Here is a 24,785-nt window from a genome sequence, read left to right on the forward strand (position 1 = left end):
TTAAATTAATGCTGGAATCATCTTCAAGCTGCTAAAATACACTAATGACAGTAACAAGTTTGAGTCTACAACATTTAGTTAAGGTGTGAGAGCCTAAATGAACTTTGTATTGCTTTAAACGCATTTTCAGCCCCTGATTGTACACTTCAGGTGAAACTGTCAAAATCTTCAAAATGAGCAAAAGCACAATGAAATTAATGCTGGAATCATCTTCAAGTTGCTAAAATACACTAATGACAGCAAAAAGTTTGAGTCTACAACATTTAGTTAAGGTGTGAGAGCCAAAATTAACTTTGTATTGCTTTAAATGCATTTTCAGCCCGATTGGACACTTCAGGTGAAACTGTCAAAATCTTCAAAATGAGCAAAAGCACAATTAAATTAATGCTGGAATCATCTTCAAGCTGCTAAAATACACTAATGACAGTAACAAGTTTGAGTCTACAACATTTAGTTAAGGTGAGAGAGCCTAAATGAACTTTGTATTGCTTTAAATGCATTTTCAGCCCGATTGTACACTTCAGGTGAAACTGTCAAAATCTTAAAAATGAGCAAAAGCACAATGAAATTAATGCTGGAATCATCTTCAAGTTGCTAAAATACACTAATGACAGCAAAAAGTTTGAGTCTACAACATTTAGTTAAGGTGTGAGAGCCTAAATGAACTTTGTATTGCTTTAAACGCGTTTTCAGCCCAAGATTGTACAGTTCAGGTGAAACTGTCAAAATCTTCAAAATGAGCAAAAGCACAATGAAATTAATGCTGGAATCATCTTCAAGTTGCTAAAATACACTAATGACAGCAAAAAGTTTGAGTCTACAACATTTAGTTAAGGTGTGAGAGCCAAAATGAACTTTGTATTGCTTTAAATGCATTTTCAGCCCGATAGTACACTTCAGGTGAAACTGTCAAAATCTTCAAAATGAGCAAAAGCACAATGAAATTAATGCTGGAATCATCTTCAAGTTGCTAAAATACACTAATGACAGCAAAAAGTTTGAGTCTACAACATTTAGTTAAGGTGTGAGAGCCAAAATGAACTTTGTATTGCTTTAAATGCATTTTCAGCCCGATAGTACACTTCAGGTGAAACTGTCAAAATCTTCAAAATGAGCAAAAGCACAATGAAATTAATGCTGGAATCATCTTCAAGTTGCTAAAATACACTAATGACAGCAAAAAGTTTGAGTCTACAACATTTAGTTAAGGTGTGAGAGCCAAAATGAACTTTGTATTGCTGTAAACGCGTTTTCAGCACCTGATTGTACACTTCAGGTGAAACTGTCAAAATCTTCAAAATGAGCAAAAGCACGATGAAATTAATGCTGGAATCATCTTCAAGTTGCTAAAATACACTAATGACAGCAAAAAGTTTGAGTCTACAACATTTAGTTAAGGTGTGAGAGCCAAAATTAACTTTGTATTGCTTTAAATGCATTTTCAGCCCGATTGGACACTTCAGGTGAAACTGTCAAAATCTTCAAAATGAGCAAAAGCACAATTCAATTAATGCTGGAATCATCTTCAAGCTGCTAAAATACACTAATGACAGTAACAAGTTTGAGTCTACAACATTTAGTTAAGGTGTGAAAGCCTAAATGAACTTTGTATTGCTTTAAACGCATTTTCAGCCCCTGATTGTACACTTCAGGTGAAACTGTCAAAATCTTCAAAATGAGCAAAAGCACAATGAAATTAATGCTGGAATCATCTTCAAGTTGCTAAAATACACTAATGACAGCAACAAGTTTGAGTCTACAACATTTAGTTAAGGTGTGAGAGCCTAAATGAACTTTGTATTGCTTTAAATGCATTTTCAGCCCGATTGTACACTTCAGGTGAAACTGTCAAAATCTTAAAAATGAGCAAAAGCACAATGAAATTAATGCTGGAATCATCTTCAAGTTGCTAAAATACACAAATGACAGCAAAAAGTTTGAGTCTACAACATTTAGTTAAGGTGTGAGAGCCAAAATTAACTTTGTATTGCTTTAAATGCATTTTCAGCCCGATTGGACACTTCAGGTGAAACTGTCAAAATCTTCAAAATGAGCAAAAGCACAATTAAATTAATGCTGGAATCATCTTCAAGCTGCTAAAATACACTAATGACAGTAACAAGTTTGAGTCTACAACATTTAGTTAAGGTGTGAGAGCCTAAATGAACTTTGTATTGCTTTAAACGCATTTTCAGCCCCTGATTGTACACTTCAGGTGAAACTGTCAAAATCTTCAAAATGAGCAAAAGCACAATGAAATTAATGCTGGAATCATCTTCAAGTTGCTAAAATACACTAAAGACAGCAAAACGTTTGAGTCTACAACATTTAGTTAAGGTGTGAGAGCCAAAATGAACTTTGTATTGCTTTAAATGCATTTTCAGCCCGATAGTACACTTCAGGTGAAACTGTCAAAATCTTCAAAATGAGCAAAAGCACAATGAAATTAATGCTGGAATCATCTTCAAGTTGCTAAAATACACTAATGACAGCAAAAAGTTTGAGTCTACAACATTTAGTTAAGGTGTGAGAGCCAAAATGAACTTTGTATTGCTTTAAATGCATTTTCAGCCCGAATGTACACTTCAGGTGAAACTGTCAAATTCTTCAAAATGAGCAAAAGCACAATGAAATTAATGCTGGAAACATCTTCAAGTTGTTAAAATACACTAATGACAGCAACAAGTTTGAGTCTACAACATTTAGTTAAGGTGTGAGAGCCAAAATGAACTTTGTATTGCTGTAAACGCGTTTTCAGCACCTGATTGTACACCTCAGGTGAAACTGTCAAAATCTTCAAAATGAGCAAAAGCACAATGAAATGAATGCTGGAATCATCTTCAAGTTGCTAAAATACACTAATGACAGCAAAAAGTTTGAGTCTACAACATTTAGTTAAGGTGTGAAAGCCTAAATGAACTTTTCATTGCTTTAAACGCGTTTTCAGCCCTTGATTGTACAATTCAGGTGAAACTGTCAAAATCTTCAAAATGAGCAAAAGCACAATGAAATTAATGCTGGAATCATCTTCAAGTTGCTAAAATACACTAATGACAGCAACAAGTTTGAGTCTACAACATTTAGTTAAGGTGTGAGAGCCAAAATGAACTTTGTATTGCTGTAAACGCGTTTTCAGCCCGATTGGACACTTCAGGTGAAACTGTCAAAATCTTCAAAATGAGCAAAAGCACAATTAAATTAATGCTGGAATCATCTTCAAGCTGCTAAAATACACTAATGACAGTAACAAGTTTGAGTCTACAACATTTAGTTAAGGTGTGAGAGCCTAAATGAACTTTGCATTTTCAGCCCCTGATTGTACACTTCAGGTGAAACTGTCAAAATCTTCAAAATGAGCAAAAGCACAATGAAATTAATGCTGGAATCATCTTCAAGTTGCTAAAATACACTAATGACAGCAAAAAGTTTGAGTCTACAACATTTAGTTAAGGTGTGAGAGCCAAAATTAACTTTGTATTGCTTTAAATGCATTTTCAGCCCGATTGGACACTTCAGGTGAAACTGTCAAAATCTTCAAAATGAGCAAAAGCACAATTAAATTAATGCTGGAATCATCTTCAAGCTGCTAAAATACACTAATGACAGTAACAAGTTTGAGTCTACAACATTTAGTTAAGGTGAGAGAGCCTAAATGAACTTTGTATTGCTTTAAATGCATTTTCAGCCCGATTGTACACTTCAGGTGAAACTGTCAAAATCTTAAAAATGAGCAAAAGCACAATGAAATTAATGCTGGAATCATCTTCAAGTTGCTAAAATACACTAATGACAGCAAAAAGTTTGAGTCTACAACATTTAGTTAAGGTGTGAGAGCCTAAATGAACTTTGTATTGCTTTAAACGCGTTTTCAGCCCAAGATTGTACACTTCAGGTGAAACTGTCAAAATCTTCAAAATGAGCAAAAGCACAATGAAATTAATGCTGGAATCATCTTCAAGTTGCTAAAATACACTAATGACAGCAAAAAGTTTGAGTCTACAACATTTAGTTAAGGTGTGAGAGCCAAAATGAACTTTGTATTGCTTTAAATGCATTTTCAGCCCGATAGTACACTTCAGGTGAAACTGTCAAAATCTTCAAAATGAGCAAAAGCACAATGAAATTAATGCTGGAATCATCTTCAAGTTGCTAAAATACACTAATGACAGCAAAAAGTTTGAGTCTACAACATTTAGTTAAGGTGTGAGAGCCAAAATGAACTTTGTATTGCTTTAAATGCATTTTCAGCCCGATAGTACACTTCAGGTGAAACTGTCAAAATCTTCAAAATGAGCAAAAGCACAATGAAATTAATGCTGGAATCATCTTCAAGTTGCTAAAATACACTAATGACAGCAAAAAGTTTGAGTCTACAACATTTAGTTAAGGTGTGAGAGCCAAAATGAACTTTGTATTGCTGTAAACGCGTTTTCAGCACCTGATTGTACACTTCAGGTGAAACTGTCAAAATCTTCAAAATGAGCAAAAGCACGATGAAATTAATGCTGGAATCATCTTCAAGTTGCTAAAATACACTAATGACAGCAAAAAGTTTGAGTCTACAACATTTAGTTAAGGTGTGAGAGCCAAAATGAACTTTGTATTGCTTTAAATGCATTTTCAGCCCGATTGGACACTTCAGGTGAAACTGTCAAAATCTTCAAAATGAGCAAAAGCACAATTCAATTAATGCTGGAATCATCTTCAAGCTGCTAAAATACACTAATGACAGTAACAAGTTTGAGTCTACAACATTTAGTTAAGGTGTGAGAGCCTAAATGAACTTTGTATTGCTTTAAACGCATTTTCAGCCCCTGATTGTACACTTCAGGTGAAACTGTCAAAATCTTCAAAATGAGCAAAAGCACAATGAAATTAATGCTGGAATCATCTTCAAGTTGCTAAAATACACTAATGACAGCAACAAGTTTGAGTCTACAACATTTAGTTAAGGTGTGAGAGCCTAAATGAACTTTGTATTGCTTTAAATGCATTTTCAGCCCGATTGTACACTTCAGGTGAAACTGTCAAAATCTTAAAAATGAGCAAAAGCACAATGAAATTAATGCTGGAATCATCTTCAAGTTGCTAAAATACACTAATGACAGCAAAAAGTTTGAGTCTACAACATTTAGTTAAGGTGTGAGAGCCTAAATGAACTTTGTATTGCTTTAAACGTGTTTTCAGCCCAAGATTGTACACTTCAGGTGAAACTGTCAAAATCTTCAAAATGAGCAAAAGCACAATGAAATTAAAGCTGGAATCACCTTCAAGTTGCTAAAATACACTAATGACAGCAAGAAGTTTGAGTCTACAACATTTAGTTATGGTGTGAGAGCCAAAATGAACTTTTTATTGCTGTAAACGCGTTTTCAGCACCTGAATGTACACTTCAGGTGAAACTGTCAAAATCTTCAAAATGAGCAAAAGCACGATGAAATTAATGCTGGAATCATCTTCAAGTTGCTAAAATACACTAATGACAGCAAAAAGTTTGAGTCTACAACATTTAGTTAAGGTGTGAGAGCCAAAATGAACTTTGTATTGCTTTAAATGCATTTTCAGCCCGAATGTACACTTCAGGTGAAACTGTCAAATTCTTCAAAATGAGCAAAAGCACAATGAAATTAATGCTGGAATCATCTTCAAGTTGCTAAAATACACTAATGACAGCAAAAAGTTTGAGTCTACAACATTTAGTTAAGGTGTGAGAGCCAAAATGAACTTTGTATTGCTTTAAATGCATTTTCAGCCCGAATGTACACTTCAGGTGAAACTGTCAAATTCTTCAAAATGAGCAAAAGCACAATGAAATTAATGCTGGAATCATCTTCAAGTTGCTAAAATACACTAATGACAGCAAAAAGTTTGAGTCTACAACATTTAGTTAAGGTGTGAGAGCCAAAATTAACTTTGTATTGCTTTAAATGCATTTTCAGCCCGATTGGACACTTCAGGTGAAACTGTCAAAATCTTCAAAATGAGCAAAAGCACAATTAAATTAATGCTGGAATCATCTTCAAGCTGCTAAAATACACTAATGACAGTAACAAGTTTGAGTCTACAACATTTAGTTAAGGTGTGAGAGCCTAAATGAACTTTGTATTGCTTTAAACGCATTTTCAGCCCCTGATTGTACACTTCAGGTGAAACTGTCAAAATCTTCAAAATGAGCAAAAGCACAAGGAAATTAATGCTGGAATCATCTTCAAGTTGCTAAAATACACTAATGACAGCAAAAAGTTTGAGTCTACAACATTTAGTTAAGGTGTGAGAGCCTAAATGAACTTTGTATTGCTTTAAACGCGTTTTCAGCCCAAGATTGTACACTTCAGGTGAAACTGTCAAAATCTTCAAAATGAGCAAAAGCACAATGAAATTAATGCTGGAATCACCTTCAAGTTGCTAAAATACACTAATGACAGCAAGAAGTTTGAGTCTACAACATTTAGTTAAGGTGTGAGAGCCAAAATGAACTTTTTATTGCTGTAAACGCGTTTTCAGCACCTGAATGTACACTTCAGGTGAAAATGTCAAAATCTTCAAAATGAGCAAAAGCACGATGAAATTAATGCTGGAATCATCTTCAAGTTGCTAAAATACACTAATGACAGCAAAAAGTTTGAGTCTACAACATTTAGTTAAGGTGTGAGAGCCAAAATGAACTTTGTATTGCTTTAAATGCATTTTCAGCCCGAATGTACACTTCAGGTGAAACTGTCAAATTCTTCAAAATGAGCAAAAGCACAATGAAATTAATGCTGGAATCATCTTCAAGTTGCTAAAATACACTAATGACAGCAAAAAGTTTGAGTCTACAACATTTAGTTAAGGTGTGAGAGCCAAAATTAACTTTGTATTGCTTTAAATGCATTTTCAGCCCGATTGGACACTTCAGGTGAAACTGTCAAAATCTTCAAAATGAGCAAAAGCACAATTCAATTAATGCTGGAATCATCTTCAAGCTGCTAAAATACACTAATGACAGTAACAAGTTTGAGTCTACAACATTTAGTTAAGGTGTGAGAGCCTAAATGAACTTTGTATTGCTTTAAACGCATTTTCAGCCCCTGATTGTACACTTCAGGTGAAACTGTCAAAATCTTCAAAATGAGCAAAAGCACAATGAAATTAATGCTGGAATCATCTTCAAGTTGCTAAAATACACTAATGACAGCAACAAGTTTGAGTCTACAACATTTAGTAAAGGTGTGAGAGCCTAAATGAACTTTGTATTGCTTTAAATGCATTTTCAGCCCGATTGTACACTTCAGGTGAAACTGTCAAAATCTTAAAAATGAGCAAAAGCACAATGAAATTAATGCTGGAATCATCTTCAAGTTGCTAAAATACACTAAAGACAGCAAAACGTTTGAGTCTACAACATTTAGTTAAGGTGTGAGAGCCAAAATTAACTTTGTATTGCTTTAAATGCATTTTCAGCCCGAATGTACACTTCAGGTGAAACTGTCAAATTCTTCAAAATGAGCAAAAGCACAATGAAATTAATGCTGGAAACATCTTCAAGTTGTTAAAATACACTAATGACAGCAACAAGTTTGAGTCTACAACATTTAGTTAAGGTGTGAGAGCCAAAATTAACTTTGTATTGCTGTAAACGGGTTTTCAGCACCTGATTGTACACTTCAGGTGAAACTGTCAAAATCTTCAAAATGAGCAAAAGCACAATGAAATGAATGCTGGAATCATCTTCAAGTTGCTAAAATACACTAATGACAGCAAAAAGTTTGAGTCTACAACATTTAGTTAAGGTGTGAAAGCCTAAATGAACTTTTCATTGCTTTAAACGCGTTTTCAGCCCTTGATTGTACAATTCAGGTGAAACTGTCAAAATCTTCAAAATGAGCAAAAGCACAATGAAATTAATGCTGGAATCATCTTCAAGTTGCTAAAATACACTAATGACAGCAACAAGTTTGAGTCTACAACATTTAGTTAAGGTGTGAGAGCCAAAATGAACTTTGTATTGCTGTAAACGCGTTTTCAGCACCTGATTGTACAATTCAGGTGAAACTGTCAAAATATTCAAAATGAGCAAAAGCACAATGAAATTAATGCTGGAATCATCTTCAAGTTGCTAAAATACACTAATGACAGCAAAAAGTTTGAGTCTACAACATTTAGTTAAGGTGTGAGAGCCAAAATTAACTTTGTATTGCTTTAAATGCATTTTCAGCCCGATTGGACACTTCAGGTGAAACTGTCAAAATCTTCAAAATGAGCAAAAGCACAATTAAATTAATGCTGGAATCATCTTCAAGCTGCTAAAATACACTAATGACAGTAACAAGTTTGAGTCTACAACATTTAGTTAAGGTGTGAGAGCCTAAATGAACTTTGTATTGCTTTAAACGCATTTTCAGCCCCTGATTGTACACTTCAGGTGAAACTGTCAAAATCTTCAAAATGAGCAAAAGCACAATGAAATTAATGCTGGAATCATCTTCAAGTTGCTAAAATACACTAATGACAGCAAAAAGTTTGAGTCTACAACATTTAGTTAAGGTGTGAGAGCCAAAATTAACTTTGTATTGCTTTAAATGCATTTTCAGCCCGATTGGACACTTCAGGTGAAACTGTCAAAATCTTCAAAATGAGCAAAAGCACAATTAAATTAATGCTGGAATCATCTTCAAGCTGCTAAAATACACTAATGACAGTAACAAGTTTGAGTCTACAACATTTAGTTAAGGTGAGAGAGCCTAAATGAACTTTGTATTGCTTTAAATGCATTTTCAGCCCGATTGTACACTTCAGGTGAAACTGTCAAAATCTTAAAAATGAGCAAAAGCACAATGAAATTAATGCTGGAATCATCTTCAAGTTGCTAAAATACACTAATGACAGCAAAAAGTTTGAGTCTACAACATTTAGTTAAGGTGTGAGAGCCTAAATGAACTTTGTATTGCTTTAAACGCGTTTTCAGCCCAAGATTGTACAGTTCAGGTGAAACTGTCAAAATCTTCAAAATGAGCAAAAGCACAATGAAATTAATGCTGGAATCATCTTCAAGTTGCTAAAATACACTAATGACAGCAAAAAGTTTGAGTCTACAACATTTAGTTAAGGTGTGAGAGCCAAAATGAACTTTGTATTGCTTTAAATGCATTTTCAGCCCGATAGTACACTTCAGGTGAAACTGTCAAAATCTTCAAAATGAGCAAAAGCACAATGAAATTAATGCTGGAATCATCTTCAAGTTGCTAAAATACACTAATGACAGCAAAAAGTTTGAGTCTACAACATTTAGTTAAGGTGTGAGAGCCAAAATGAACTTTGTATTGCTTTAAATGCATTTTCAGCCCGATAGTACACTTCAGGTGAAACTGTCAAAATCTTCAAAATGAGCAAAAGCACAATGAAATTAATGCTGGAATCATCTTCAAGTTGCTAAAATACACTAATGACAGCAAAAAGTTTGAGTCTACAACATTTAGTTAAGGTGTGAGAGCCAAAATGAACTTTGTATTGCTGTAAACGCGTTTTCAGCACCTGATTGTACACTTCAGGTGAAACTGTCAAAATCTTCAAAATGAGCAAAAGCACGATGAAATTAATGCTGGAATCATCTTCAAGTTGCTAAAATACACTAATGACAGCAAAAAGTTTGAGTCTACAACATTTAGTTAAGGTGTGAGAGCCAAAATTAACTTTGTATTGCTTTAAATGCATTTTCAGCCCGATTGGACACTTCAGGTGAAACTGTCAAAATCTTCAAAATGAGCAAAAGCACAATTCAATTAATGCTGGAATCATCTTCAAGCTGCTAAAATACACTAATGACAGTAACAAGTTTGAGTCTACAACATTTAGTTAAGGTGTGAAAGCCTAAATGAACTTTGTATTGCTTTAAACGCATTTTCAGCCCCTGATTGTACACTTCAGGTGAAACTGTCAAAATCTTCAAAATGAGCAAAAGCACAATGAAATTAATGCTGGAATCATCTTCAAGTTGCTAAAATACACTAATGACAGCAACAAGTTTGAGTCTACAACATTTAGTTAAGGTGTGAGAGCCTAAATGAACTTTGTATTGCTTTAAATGCATTTTCAGCCCGATTGTACACTTCAGGTGAAACTGTCAAAATCTTAAAAATGAGCAAAAGCACAATGAAATTAATGCTGGAATCATCTTCAAGTTGCTAAAATACACAAATGACAGCAAAAAGTTTGAGTCTACAACATTTAGTTAAGGTGTGAGAGCCAAAATTAACTTTGTATTGCTTTAAATGCATTTTCAGCCCGATTGGACACTTCAGGTGAAACTGTCAAAATCTTCAAAATGAGCAAAAGCACAATTAAATTAATGCTGGAATCATCTTCAAGCTGCTAAAATACACTAATGACAGTAACAAGTTTGAGTCTACAACATTTAGTTAAGGTGTGAGAGCCTAAATGAACTTTGTATTGCTTTAAACGCATTTTCAGCCCCTGATTGTACACTTCAGGTGAAACTGTCAAAATCTTCAAAATGAGCAAAAGCACAATGAAATTAATGCTGGAATCATCTTCAAGTTGCTAAAATACACTAAAGACAGCAAAACGTTTGAGTCTACAACATTTAGTTAAGGTGTGAGAGCCAAAATGAACTTTGTATTGCTTTAAATGCATTTTCAGCCCGATAGTACACTTCAGGTGAAACTGTCAAAATCTTCAAAATGAGCAAAAGCACAATGAAATTAATGCTGGAATCATCTTCAAGTTGCTAAAATACACTAATGACAGCAAAAAGTTTGAGTCTACAACATTTAGTTAAGGTGTGAGAGCCAAAATGAACTTTGTATTGCTTTAAATGCATTTTCAGCCCGAATGTACACTTCAGGTGAAACTGTCAAATTCTTCAAAATGAGCAAAAGCACAATGAAATTAATGCTGGAAACATCTTCAAGTTGTTAAAATACACTAATGACAGCAACAAGTTTGAGTCTACAACATTTAGTTAAGGTGTGAGAGCCAAAATGAACTTTGTATTGCTGTAAACGCGTTTTCAGCACCTGATTGTACACCTCAGGTGAAACTGTCAAAATCTTCAAAATGAGCAAAAGCACAATGAAATGAATGCTGGAATCATCTTCAAGTTGCTAAAATACACTAATGACAGCAAAAAGTTTGAGTCTACAACATTTAGTTAAGGTGTGAAAGCCTAAATGAACTTTTCATTGCTTTAAACGCGTTTTCAGCCCTTGATTGTACAATTCAGGTGAAACTGTCAAAATCTTCAAAATGAGCAAAAGCACAATGAAATTAATGCTGGAATCATCTTCAAGTTGCTAAAATACACTAATGACAGCAACAAGTTTGAGTCTACAACATTTAGTTAAGGTGTGAGAGCCAAAATGAACTTTGTATTGCTGTAAACGCGTTTTCAGCCCGATTGGACACTTCAGGTGAAACTGTCAAAATCTTCAAAATGAGCAAAAGCACAATTAAATTAATGCTGGAATCATCTTCAAGCTGCTAAAATACACTAATGACAGTAACAAGTTTGAGTCTACAACATTTAGTTAAGGTGTGAGAGCCTAAATGAACTTTGCATTTTCAGCCCCTGATTGTACACTTCAGGTGAAACTGTCAAAATCTTCAAAATGAGCAAAAGCACAATGAAATTAATGCTGGAATCATCTTCAAGTTGCTAAAATACACTAATGACAGCAAAAAGTTTGAGTCTACAACATTTAGTTAAGGTGTGAGAGCCAAAATTAACTTTGTATTGCTTTAAATGCATTTTCAGCCCGATTGGACACTTCAGGTGAAACTGTCAAAATCTTCAAAATGAGCAAAAGCACAATTAAATTAATGCTGGAATCATCTTCAAGCTGCTAAAATACACTAATGACAGTAACAAGTTTGAGTCTACAACATTTAGTTAAGGTGAGAGAGCCTAAATGAACTTTGTATTGCTTTAAATGCATTTTCAGCCCGATTGTACACTTCAGGTGAAACTGTCAAAATCTTAAAAATGAGCAAAAGCACAATGAAATTAATGCTGGAATCATCTTCAAGTTGCTAAAATACACTAATGACAGCAAAAAGTTTGAGTCTACAACATTTAGTTAAGGTGTGAGAGCCTAAATGAACTTTGTATTGCTTTAAACGCGTTTTCAGCCCAAGATTGTACACTTCAGGTGAAACTGTCAAAATCTTCAAAATGAGCAAAAGCACAATGAAATTAATGCTGGAATCATCTTCAAGTTGCTAAAATACACTAATGACAGCAAAAAGTTTGAGTCTACAACATTTAGTTAAGGTGTGAGAGCCAAAATGAACTTTGTATTGCTTTAAATGCATTTTCAGCCCGATAGTACACTTCAGGTGAAACTGTCAAAATCTTCAAAATGAGCAAAAGCACAATGAAATTAATGCTGGAATCATCTTCAAGTTGCTAAAATACACTAATGACAGCAAAAAGTTTGAGTCTACAACATTTAGTTAAGGTGTGAGAGCCAAAATGAACTTTGTATTGCTTTAAATGCATTTTCAGCCCGATAGTACACTTCAGGTGAAACTGTCAAAATCTTCAAAATGAGCAAAAGCACAATGAAATTAATGCTGGAATCATCTTCAAGTTGCTAAAATACACTAATGACAGCAAAAAGTTTGAGTCTACAACATTTAGTTAAGGTGTGAGAGCCAAAATGAACTTTGTATTGCTGTAAACGCGTTTTCAGCACCTGATTGTACACTTCAGGTGAAACTGTCAAAATCTTCAAAATGAGCAAAAGCACGATGAAATTAATGCTGGAATCATCTTCAAGTTGCTAAAATACACTAATGACAGCAAAAAGTTTGAGTCTACAACATTTAGTTAAGGTGTGAGAGCCAAAATGAACTTTGTATTGCTTTAAATGCATTTTCAGCCCGATTGGACACTTCAGGTGAAACTGTCAAAATCTTCAAAATGAGCAAAAGCACAATTCAATTAATGCTGGAATCATCTTCAAGCTGCTAAAATACACTAATGACAGTAACAAGTTTGAGTCTACAACATTTAGTTAAGGTGTGAGAGCCTAAATGAACTTTGTATTGCTTTAAACGCATTTTCAGCCCCTGATTGTACACTTCAGGTGAAACTGTCAAAATCTTCAAAATGAGCAAAAGCACAATGAAATTAATGCTGGAATCATCTTCAAGTTGCTAAAATACACTAATGACAGCAACAAGTTTGAGTCTACAACATTTAGTTAAGGTGTGAGAGCCTAAATGAACTTTGTATTGCTTTAAATGCATTTTCAGCCCGATTGTACACTTCAGGTGAAACTGTCAAAATCTTAAAAATGAGCAAAAGCACAATGAAATTAATGCTGGAATCATCTTCAAGTTGCTAAAATACACTAATGACAGCAAAAAGTTTGAGTCTACAACATTTAGTTAAGGTGTGAGAGCCTAAATGAACTTTGTATTGCTTTAAACGTGTTTTCAGCCCAAGATTGTACACTTCAGGTGAAACTGTCAAAATCTTCAAAATGAGCAAAAGCACAATGAAATTAAAGCTGGAATCACCTTCAAGTTGCTAAAATACACTAATGACAGCAAGAAGTTTGAGTCTACAACATTTAGTTATGGTGTGAGAGCCAAAATGAACTTTTTATTGCTGTAAACGCGTTTTCAGCACCTGAATGTACACTTCAGGTGAAACTGTCAAAATCTTCAAAATGAGCAAAAGCACGATGAAATTAATGCTGGAATCATCTTCAAGTTGCTAAAATACACTAATGACAGCAAAAAGTTTGAGTCTACAACATTTAGTTAAGGTGTGAGAGCCAAAATGAACTTTGTATTGCTTTAAATGCATTTTCAGCCCGAATGTACACTTCAGGTGAAACTGTCAAATTCTTCAAAATGAGCAAAAGCACAATGAAATTAATGCTGGAATCATCTTCAAGTTGCTAAAATACACTAATGACAGCAAAAAGTTTGAGTCTACAACATTTAGTTAAGGTGTGAGAGCCAAAATTAACTTTGTATTGCTTTAAATGCATTTTCAGCCCGATTGGACACTTCAGGTGAAACTGTCAAAATCTTCAAAATGAGCAAAAGCACAATTAAATTAATGCTGGAATCATCTTCAAGCTGCTAAAATACACTAATGACAGTAACAAGTTTGAGTCTACAACATTTAGTTAAGGTGTGAGAGCCAAAATTAACTTTGTATTGCTTTAAATGCATTTTCAGCCCGATTGGACACTTCAGGTGAAACTGTCAAAATCTTCAAAATGAGCAAAAGCACAATTAAATTAATGCTGGAATCATCTTCAAGCTGCTAAAATACACTAATGACAGTAACAAGTTTGAGTCTACAACATTTAGTTAAGGTGTGAGAGCCTAAATGAACTTTGTATTGCTTTAAACGCATTTTCAGCCCCTGATTGTACACTTCAGGTGAAACTGTCAAAATCTTCAAAATGAGCAAAAGCACAAGGAAATTAATGCTGGAATCATCTTCAAGTTGCTAAAATACACTAATGACAGCAAAAAGTTTGAGTCTACAACATTTAGTTAAGGTGTGAGAGCCTAAATGAACTTTGTATTGCTTTAAACGCGTTTTCAGCCCAAGATTGTACACTTCAGGTGAAACTGTCAAAATCTTCAAAATGAGCAAAAGCACAATGAAATTAATGCTGGAATCACCTTCAAGTTGCTAAAATACACTAATGACAGCAAGAAGTTTGAGTCTACAACATTTAGTTAAGGTGTGAGAGCCAAAATGAACTTTTTATTGCTGTAAACGCGTTTTCAGCACCTGAATGTACACTTCAGGTGAAAATGTCAAAATCTTCAAAATGAGCAAAAGCACGATGAAATTAATGCTGGAATCATCTTCAAGTTGCTAAAATACACTAATGACAGCAAAAAGTTTGAGTCTACAACATTTAGTTAAGGTGTGAGAGCCAAAATGAACTTTGTATTGCTTTAAATGCATTTTCAGCCCGAATGTACACTTCAGGTGAAACTGTCAAATTCTTCAAAATGAGCAAAAGCACAATGAAATTAATGCTGGAATCATCTTCAAGTTGCTAAAATACACTAATGACAGCAAAAAGTTTGAGTCTACAACATTTAGTTAAGGTGTGAGAGCCAAAATTAACTTTGTATTGCTTTAAATGCATTTTCAGCCCGATTGGACACTTCAGGTGAAACTGTCAAAATCTTCAAAATGAGCAAAAGCACAATTCAATTAATGCTGGAATCATCTTCAAGCTGCTAAAATACACTAATGACAGTAACAAGTTTGAGTCTACAACATTTAGTTAAGGTGTGAGAGCCTAAATGAACTTTGTATTGCTTTAAACGCATTTTCAGCCCCTGATTGTACACTTCAGGTGAAACTGTCAAAATCTTCAAAATGAGCAAAAGCACAATGAAATTAATGCTGGAATCATCTTCAAGTTGCTAAAATACACTAATGACAGCAACAAGTTTGAGTCTACAACATTTAGTAAAGGTGTGAGAGCCTAAATGAACTTTGTATTGCTTTAAATGCATTTTCAGCCCGATTGTACACTTCAGGTGAAACTGTCAAAATCTTAAAAATGAGCAAAAGCACAATGAAATTAATGCTGGAATCATCTTCAAGTTGCTAAAATACACTAAAGACAGCAAAACGTTTGAGTCTACAACATTTAGTTAAGGTGTGAGAGCCAAAATTAACTTTGTATTGCTTTAAATGCATTTTCAGCCCGAATGTACACTTCAGGTGAAACTGTCAAATTCTTCAAAATGAGCAAAAGCACAATGAAATTAATGCTGGAAACATCTTCAAGTTGTTAAAATACACTAATGACAGCAACAAGTTTGAGTCTACAACATTTAGTTAAGGTGTGAGAGCCAAAATTAACTTTGTATTGCTGTAAACGGGTTTTCAGCACCTGATTGTACACTTCAGGTGAAACTGTCAAAATCTTCAAAATGAGCAAAAGCACAATGAAATGAATGCTGGAATCATCTTCAAGTTGCTAAAATACACTAATGACAGCAAAAAGTTTGAGTCTACAACATTTAGTTAAGGTGTGAAAGCCTAAATGAACTTTTCATTGCTTTAAACGCGTTTTCAGCCCTTGATTGTACAATTCAGGTGAAACTGTCAAAATCTTCAAAATGAGCAAAAGCACAATGAAATTAATGCTGGAATCATCTTCAAGTTGCTAAAATACACTAATGACAGCAACAAGTTTGAGTCTACAACATTTAGTTAAGGTGTGAGAGCCAAAATGAACTTTGTATTGCTGTAAACGCGTTTTCAGCACCTGATTGTACAATTCAGGTGAAACTGTCAAAATATTCAAAATGAGCAAAAGCACAATGAAATTAATGCTGGAATCATCTTCAAGTTGCTAAAATACACTAATGACAGCAAAAAGTTTGAGTCTACAACATTTAGTTAAGGTGTGAGAGCCAAAATTAACTTTGTATTGCTTTAAATGCATTTTCAGCCCGATTGGACACTTCAGGTGAAACTGTCAAAATCTTCAAAATGAGCAAAAGCACAATTAAATTAATGCTGGAATCATCTTCAAGCTGCTAAAATACACTAATGACAGTAACAAGTTTGAGTCTACAACATTTAGTTAAGGTGTGAGAGCCTAAATGAACTTTGTATTGCTTTAAACGCATTTTCAGCCCCTGATTGTACACTTCAGGTGAAACTGTCAAAATCTTCAAAATGAGCAAAAGCACAATGAAATTAATGCTGGAATCATCTTCAAGTTGCTAAAATACACTAATGACAGCAAAAAGTTTGAGTCTACAACATTTAGTTAAGGTGTGAGAGCCAAAATTAACTTTGTATTGCTTTAAATGCATTTTCAGCCCGATTGGACACTTCAGGTGAAACTGTCAAAATCTTCAAAATGAGCAAAAGCACAATTAAATTAATGCTGGAATCATCTTCAAGCTGCTAAAATACACTAATGACAGTAACAAGTTTGAGTCTACAACATTTAGTTAAGGTGAGAGAGCCTAAATGAACTTTGTATTGCTTTAAATGCATTTTCAGCCCGATTGTACACTTCAGGTGAAACTGTCAAAATCTTAAAAATGAGCAAAAGCACAATGAAATTAATGCTGGAATCATCTTCAAGTTGCTAAAATACACTAATGACAGCAAAAAGTTTGAGTCTACAACATTTAGTTAAGGTGTGAGAGCCTAAATGAACTTTGTATTGCTTTAAACGCGTTTTCAGCCCAAGATTGTACAGTTCAGGTGAAACTGTCAAAATCTTCAAAATGAGCAAAAGCACAATGAAATTAATGCTGGAATCATCTTCAAGTTGCTAAAATACACTAATGACAGCAAAAAGTTTGAGTCTACAACATTTAGTTAAGGTGTGAGAGCCAAAATGAACTTTGTATTGCTTTAAATGCATTTTCAGCCCGATAGTACACTTCAGGTGAAACTGTCAAAATCTTCAAAATGAGCAAAAGCACAATGAAATTAATGCTGGAATCATCTTCAAGTTGCTAAAATACACTAATGACAGCAAAAAGTTTGAGTCTACAACATTTAGTTAAGGTGTGAGAGCCAAAATGAACTTTGTATTGCTTTAAATGCATTTTCAGCCCGATAGTACACTTCAGGTGAAACTGTCAAAATCTTCAAAATGAGCAAAAGCACAATGAAATTAATGCTGGAATCATCTTCAAGTTGCTAAAATACACTAATGACAGCAAAAAGTTTGAGTCTACAACATTTAGTTAAGGTGTGAGAGCCAAAATGAACTTTGTATTGCTGTAAACGCGTTTTCAGCACCTGATTGTACACTTCAGGTGAAACTGTCAAAATCTTCAAAATGAGCAAAAGCACGATGAAATTAATGCTGGAATCATCTTCAAGTTGCTAAAATACACTAATGACAGCAAAAAGTTTGAGTCTACAACATTTAGTTAAGGTGTGAGAGCCAAAATGAACTTTGTATTGCTTTAAATGCATTTTCAGCCCGAATGTACACTTCAGGTGAAACTGTCAAATTCTTCAAAATGAGCAAAAGCACAATGAAATTAATGCTGGAATCATCTTCAAGTTGCTAAAATACACTAATGACAGCAAAAAGTTTGAGTCTACAACATTTAGTTAAGGTGTGAGAGCCAAAATTAACTTTGTATTGCTTTAAATGCATTTTCAGCCCGATTGGACACTTCAGGTGAAACTGTCAAAATCTTCAAAATGAGCAAAAGCACAATTCAATTAATGCTGGAATCATCTTCAAGCTGCTAAAATACACTAATGACAGTAACAAGTTTGAGTCTACAACATTTAGTTAAGGTGTGAGAGCCTAAATGAACTTTGTATTGCTTTAAACGCATTTTCAGCCCCTGATTGTACACTTCAGGTGAAACTGTCAAAATCTTCAAAATGAGCAAAAGCACAATGAAATTAATGCTGGAATCATCTTCAAGTTGCTAAAATACACTAATGACAGCAACAAGTTTGAGTCTACAACATTTAGTTAAGGTGTGAGAGCCTAAATGAACTTTGTATTGCTTTAAATGCATTTTCAGCCCGATTGTACACTTCAGGTGAAACTGTCAAAATCTTAAAAATGAGCAAAAGCACAATGAAATTAATGCTGGAATCATCTTCAAGTTGCTAAAATACACAAATGACAGCAAAAAGTTTGAGTCTACAACATTTAGTTAAGGTGTGAGAGCCAAAATTAACTTTGTATTGCTTTAAATGCATTTTCAGCCCGATTGGACACTTCAGGTGAAACTGTCAAAATCTTCAAAATGAGCAAAAGCACAATTAAATTAATGCTGGAATCATCTTCAAGCTGCTAAAATACACTAATGACAGTAACAAGTTTGAGTCTACAACATTTAGTTAAGGTGTGAGAGCCTAAATGAACTTTGTATTGCTTTAAACGCATTTTCAGCCCCTGATTGTACACTTCAGGTGAAACTGTCAAAATCTTCAAAATGAGCAAAAGCACAATGAAATTAATGCTGGAATCATCTTCAAGTTGCTAAAATACACTAAAGACAGCAAAACGTTTGAGTCTACAACATTTAGTTAAGGTGTGAGAGCCAAAATGAACTTTGTATTGCTTTAAATGCATTTTCAGCCCGATAGTACACTTCAGGTGAAACTGTCAAAATCTTCAAAATGAGCAAAAGCACAATGAAATTAATGCTGGAATCATCTTCAAGTTGCTAAAATACACTAATGACAGCAAAAAGTTTGAGTCTACAACATTTAGTTAAGGTGTGAGAGCCAAAATGAACTTTGTATTGCTTTAAATGCATTTTCAGCCCGAATGTACACTTCAGGTGAAACTGTCAAATTCTTCAAAATGAGCAAAAGCACAATGAAATTAATGCTGGAAACATCTTCAAGTTGTTAAAATACACTAATGACAGCAACAAGTTTGAGTCTACAACATTTAGTTAAGGTGTGAGAGCCAAAATGAACTTTGTATTGCTGTAAACGCGTTTTCAGCACCTGATTGTACACCTCAGGTGAAACTGTCAAAATCTTCAAAATGAGCAAAAGCACAATGAAATGAATGCTGGAATCATCTTCAAGTTGCTAAAATACACTAATGACAGCAAAAAGTTTGAGTCTACAACATTTAGTTAAGGTGTGAAAGCCTAAATGAACTTTTCATTGCTTTAAACGCGTTTTCAGCCCTTGATTGTACAATTCAGGTGAAACTGTCAAAATCTTCAAAATGAGCAAAAGCACAATGAAATTAATGCTGGAATCATCTTCAAGTTGCTAAAATACACTAATGACAGCAACAAGTTTGAGTCTACAACATTTAGTTAAGGTGTGAGAGCCAAAATGAACTTTGTATTGCTGTAAACGCGTTTTCAGCCCGATTGGACACTTCAGGTGAAACTGTCAAAATCTTCAAAATGAGCAAAAGCACAATTAAATTAATGCTGGAATCATCTTCAAGCTGCTAAAATACACTAATGACAGTAACAAGTTTGAGTCTACAACATTTAGTTAAGGTGTGAGAGCCTAAATGAACTTTGCATTTTCAGCCCCTGATTGTACACTTCAGGTGAAACTGTCAAAATCTTCAAAATGAGCAAAAGCACAATGAAATTAATGCTGGAATCATCTTCAAGTTGCTAAAATACACTAATGACAGCAAAAAGTTTGAGTCTACAACATTTAGTTAAGGTGTGAGAGCCAAAATTAACTTTGTATTGCTTTAAATGCATTTTCAGCCCGATTGGACACTTCAGGTGAAACTGTCAAAATCTTCAAAATGAGCAAAAGCACAATTAAATTAATGCTGGAATCATCTTCAAGCTGCTAAAATACACTAATGACAGTAACAAGTTTGAGTCTACAACATTTAGTTAAGGTGAGAGAGCCTAAATGAACTTTGTATTGCTTTAAATGCATTTTCAGCCCGATTGTACACTTCAGGTGAAACTGTCAAAATCTTAAAAATGAGCAAAAGCACAATGAAATTAATGCTGGAATCATCTTCAAGTTGCTAAAATACACTAATGACAGCAAAAAGTTTGAGTCTACAACATTTAGTTAAGGTGTGAGAGCCTAAATGAACTTTGTATTGCTTTAAACGCGTTTTCAGCCCAAGATTGTACACTTCAGGTGAAACTGTCAAAATCTTCAAAATGAGCAAAAGCACGATGAAATTAATGCTGGAATCATCTTCAAGTTGCTAAAATACACTAATGACAGCAAAAAGTTTGAGTCTACAACATTTAGTTAAGGTGTGACAGCCAAAATGAACTTTGTATTGCTTTAAATGCATTTTCAGCCCGATAGTACACTTCAGGTGAAACTGTCAAAATCTTCAAAATGAGCAAAAGCACAATGAAATTAATGCTGGAATCATCTTCAAGTTGCTAAAATACACTAATGACAGCAAAAAGTTTGAGTCTACAACATTTAGTTAAGGTGTGAGAGCCAAAATGAACTTTGTATTGCTTTAAATGCATTTTCAGCCCGATAGTACACTTCAGGTGAAACTGTCAAAATCTTCAAAATGAGCAAAAGCACAATGAAATTAATGCTGGAATCATCTTCAAGTTGCTAAAATACACTAATGACAGCAAAAAGTTTGAGTCTACAACATTTAGTTAAGGTGTGAGAGCCAAAATGAACTTTGTATTGCTGTAAACGCGTTTTCAGCACCTGATTGTACACTTCAGGTGAAACTGTCAAAATCTTCAAAATGAGCAAAAGCACGATGAAATTAATGCTGGAATCATCTTCAAGTTGCTAAAATACACTAATGACAGCAAAAAGTTTGAGTCTACAACATTTAGTTAAGGTGTGAGAGCCAAAATGAACTTTGTATTGCTTTAAATGCATTTTCAGCCCGATTGGACACTTCAGGTGAAACTGTCAAAATCTTCAAAATGAGCAAAAGCACAATTCAATTAATGCTGGAATCATCTTCAAGCTGCTAAAATACACTAATGACAGGAACAAGTTTGAGTCTACAACATTTAGTTAAGGTGTGAGAGCCTAAATGAACTTTGTATTGCTTTAAACGCATTTTCAGCCCCTGATTGTACACTTCAGGTGAAACTGTCAAAATCTTCAAAATGAGCAAAAGCACAATGAAATTAATGCTGGAATCATCTTCAAGTTGCTAAAATACACTAATGACAGCAACAAGTTTGAGTCTACAACATTTAGTTAAGGTGTGAGAGCCTAAATGAACTTTGTATTGCTTTAAACGTGTTTTCAGCCCAAGATTGTACACTTCAGGTGAAACTGTCAAAATCTTCAAAATGAGCAAAAGCACAATGAAATTAAAGCTGGAATCACCTTCAAGTTGCTAAAATACACTAATGACAGCAAGAAGTTTGAGTCTACAACATTTAGTTATGGTGTGAGAGCCAAAATGAACTTTTTATTGCTGTAAACGCGTTTTCAGCACCTGAATGTACACTTCAGGTGAAACTGTCAAAATCTTCAAAATGAGCAAAAGCACGATGAAATTAATGCTGGAATCATCTTCAAGTTGCTAAAATACACTAATGACAGCAAAAAGTTTGAGTCTACAACATTTAGTTAAGGTGTGAGAGCCAAAATGAACTTTGTATTGCTTTAAATGCATTTTTTAAGGTGTGAGAGCCTAAATGAACTTTGTATTGCTTTAAACGCATTTTCAGCCCCTGATTGTACACTTCAGGTGAAACTGTCAAAATCTTCAAAATGAGCAAAAGCACAATGAAATTAATGCTGGAATCATCTTCAAGTTGCTAAAATACACTAATGACATCAAAAAGTTTGAGTCTACAACATTTAGTTAAGGTGTGAGAGCCTAAATTAACTTTGTATTGCTTTAAACGCGTTTTCAGCCCAAGATTGTACACTTCAGGTGAAACTGTCAAAATCTTCAAAATGAGCAAAAGCACAATGAAATTAATGCTGGAATCACCTTCAAGTTGCTAAAATACACTAATGACAGCAAGAAGTTTGAGTCTACAACATTTAGTTAAGGTGTGAGAGCCAAAATGAACTTTTTATTGCTGTAAACGCGTTTTCAGCCCCTGAATGTACACTTCAGGTGAAACTGTCAAAATCTTCAAAATGAGCAAAAGCACGATGAAATTAATGCTGGAATCATCTTCAAGTTGCTAAAATACACTAATGACAGCAAAAAGTTTGAGTCTACAACATTTAGTTAAGGTGTGAGAGCCAAAATGAACTTTGTATTGCTTTAAATGCATTTTCAGCCCGATAGTACACTTCAGGTGAAACTGTCAAAATCTTCAAAATGAGCAAAAGCACAATGAAATTAATGCTGGAATCATCTTCAAGTTGCTAAAATACACTAATGACAGCAAAAAGTTTGAGTCTACAACATTTAGTTAAGGTGTGATAGCCAAAATGAACTTTGTATTGCTGTAAACGCGTTTTCAGCACCTGATTGTACACTTCAGGTGAAACTGTCAAAATCTTCAAAATGAGCAAAAGCACAATGAAATTAATGCTGGAATCATCTTCAAGTTGCTAAAATACACTAATGACAGCAAAAAGTTTGAGTCTACAACATTTAGTTAAGGTGTGAGAGCCAAAATGAACTTTGTATTGCTTTAAATGCATTTTCAGCCCGAATGTACACTTCAGGTGAAACTGTCAAATTCTTCAAAATGAGCAAAAGCACAATGAAATTAATGCTGGAATCATCTTCAAGTTACTAAAATACACTAATGACAGCAAAAAGTTTGAGTCTACAACATTTAGTTAAGGTGTGAGAGCCAAAATTAACTTTGTATTGCTTTAAATGCATTTTCAGCCCGATTGGACACTTCAGGTGAAACTGTCAAAATCTTCAAAATGAGCAAAAGCACAATTAAATTAATGCTGGAATCATCTTCAAGCTGCTAAAATACACTAATGACAGTAACAAGTTTGAGTCTACAACATTTATTTAAGGTGTGAGAGCCTAAATGAACTTTGTATTGCTTTAAACGCATTTTCAGCCCCTGATTGTACACTTCAGGTGAAACTGTCAAAATCTTCAAAATGAGCAAAAGCACAATGAAATTAATGCTGGAATCATCTTCAAGTTGCTAAAATACACTAATGACATCAAAAAGTTTGAGTCTACAACATTTAGTTAAGGTGTGAGAGCCTAAATTAACTTTGTATTGCTTTAAACGCGTTTTCAGCCCAAGATTGTACACTTCAGGTGAAACTGTCAAAATCTTCAAAATGAGCAAAAGCACAATGAAATTAATGCTGGAATCACCTTCAAGTTGCTAAAATACACTAATGACAGCAAGAAGTTTGAGTCTACAACATTTAGTTAAGGTGTGAGAGCCAAAATGAACTTTTTATTGCTGTAAACGCGTTTTCAGCACCTGAATGTACACTTCAGGTGAAACTGTCAAAATCTTCAAAATGAGCAAAAGCACGATGAAATTAATGCTGGAATCATCTTCAAGTTGCTAAAATACACTAATGACAGCAAAAAGTTTGAGTCTACAACATTTAGTTAAGGTGTGAGAGCCAAAATGAACTTTGTATTGCTTTAAATGCATTTTCAGCCCGATAGTACACTTCAGGTGAAACTGTCAAAATCTTCAAAATGAGCAAAAGCACAATGAAATTAATGCTGGAATCATCTTCAAGTTGCTAAAATACACTAATGACAGCAAAAAGTTTGAGTCTACAACATTTAGTTAAGGTGTGAGAGCCAAAATGAACTTTGTATTGCTGTAAACGCGTTTTCAGCACCTGATTGTACACTTCAGGTGAAACTGTCAAAATCTTCAAAATGAGCAAAAGCACAATGAAATTAATGCTGGAATCATCTTCAAGTTGCTAAAATACACTAATGACAGCAAAAAGTTTGAGTCTACAACATTTAGTTAAGGTGTGAGAGCCAAAATGAACTTTGTATTGCTTTAAATGCATTTTCAGCCCGAATGTACACTTCAGGTGAAACTGTCAAATTCTTCAAAATGAGCAAAAGCACAATGAAATTAATGCTGGAATCATCTTCAAGTTGCTAAAATACACTAATGACAGCAAAAAGTTTGAGTCTACAACATTTAGTTAAGGTGTGAGAGCCAAAATTAACTTTGTATTGCTTTAAATGCATTTTCAGCCCGATTGGACACTTCAGGTGAAACTGTCAAAATCTTCAAAATGAGCAAAAGCACAATTAAATTAATGCTGGAATCATCTTCAAGCTGCTAAAATACACTAATGACAGTAACAAGTTTGAGTCTACAACATTTAGTTAAGGTGTGAGAGCCTAAATGAACTTTGTATTGCTTTAAACGCATTTTCAGCCCCTGATTGTACACTTCAGGTGAAACTG

This window comes from Leptonotus elevatus, unplaced genomic scaffold (assembly GCF_054856555.1).
Source record: "Leptonotus elevatus isolate MCC_2025b unplaced genomic scaffold, RoL_Lele_1.0 HiC_scaffold_23, whole genome shotgun sequence".
Taxonomy (NCBI): domain Eukaryota; kingdom Metazoa; phylum Chordata; class Actinopteri; order Syngnathiformes; family Syngnathidae; genus Leptonotus; species Leptonotus elevatus.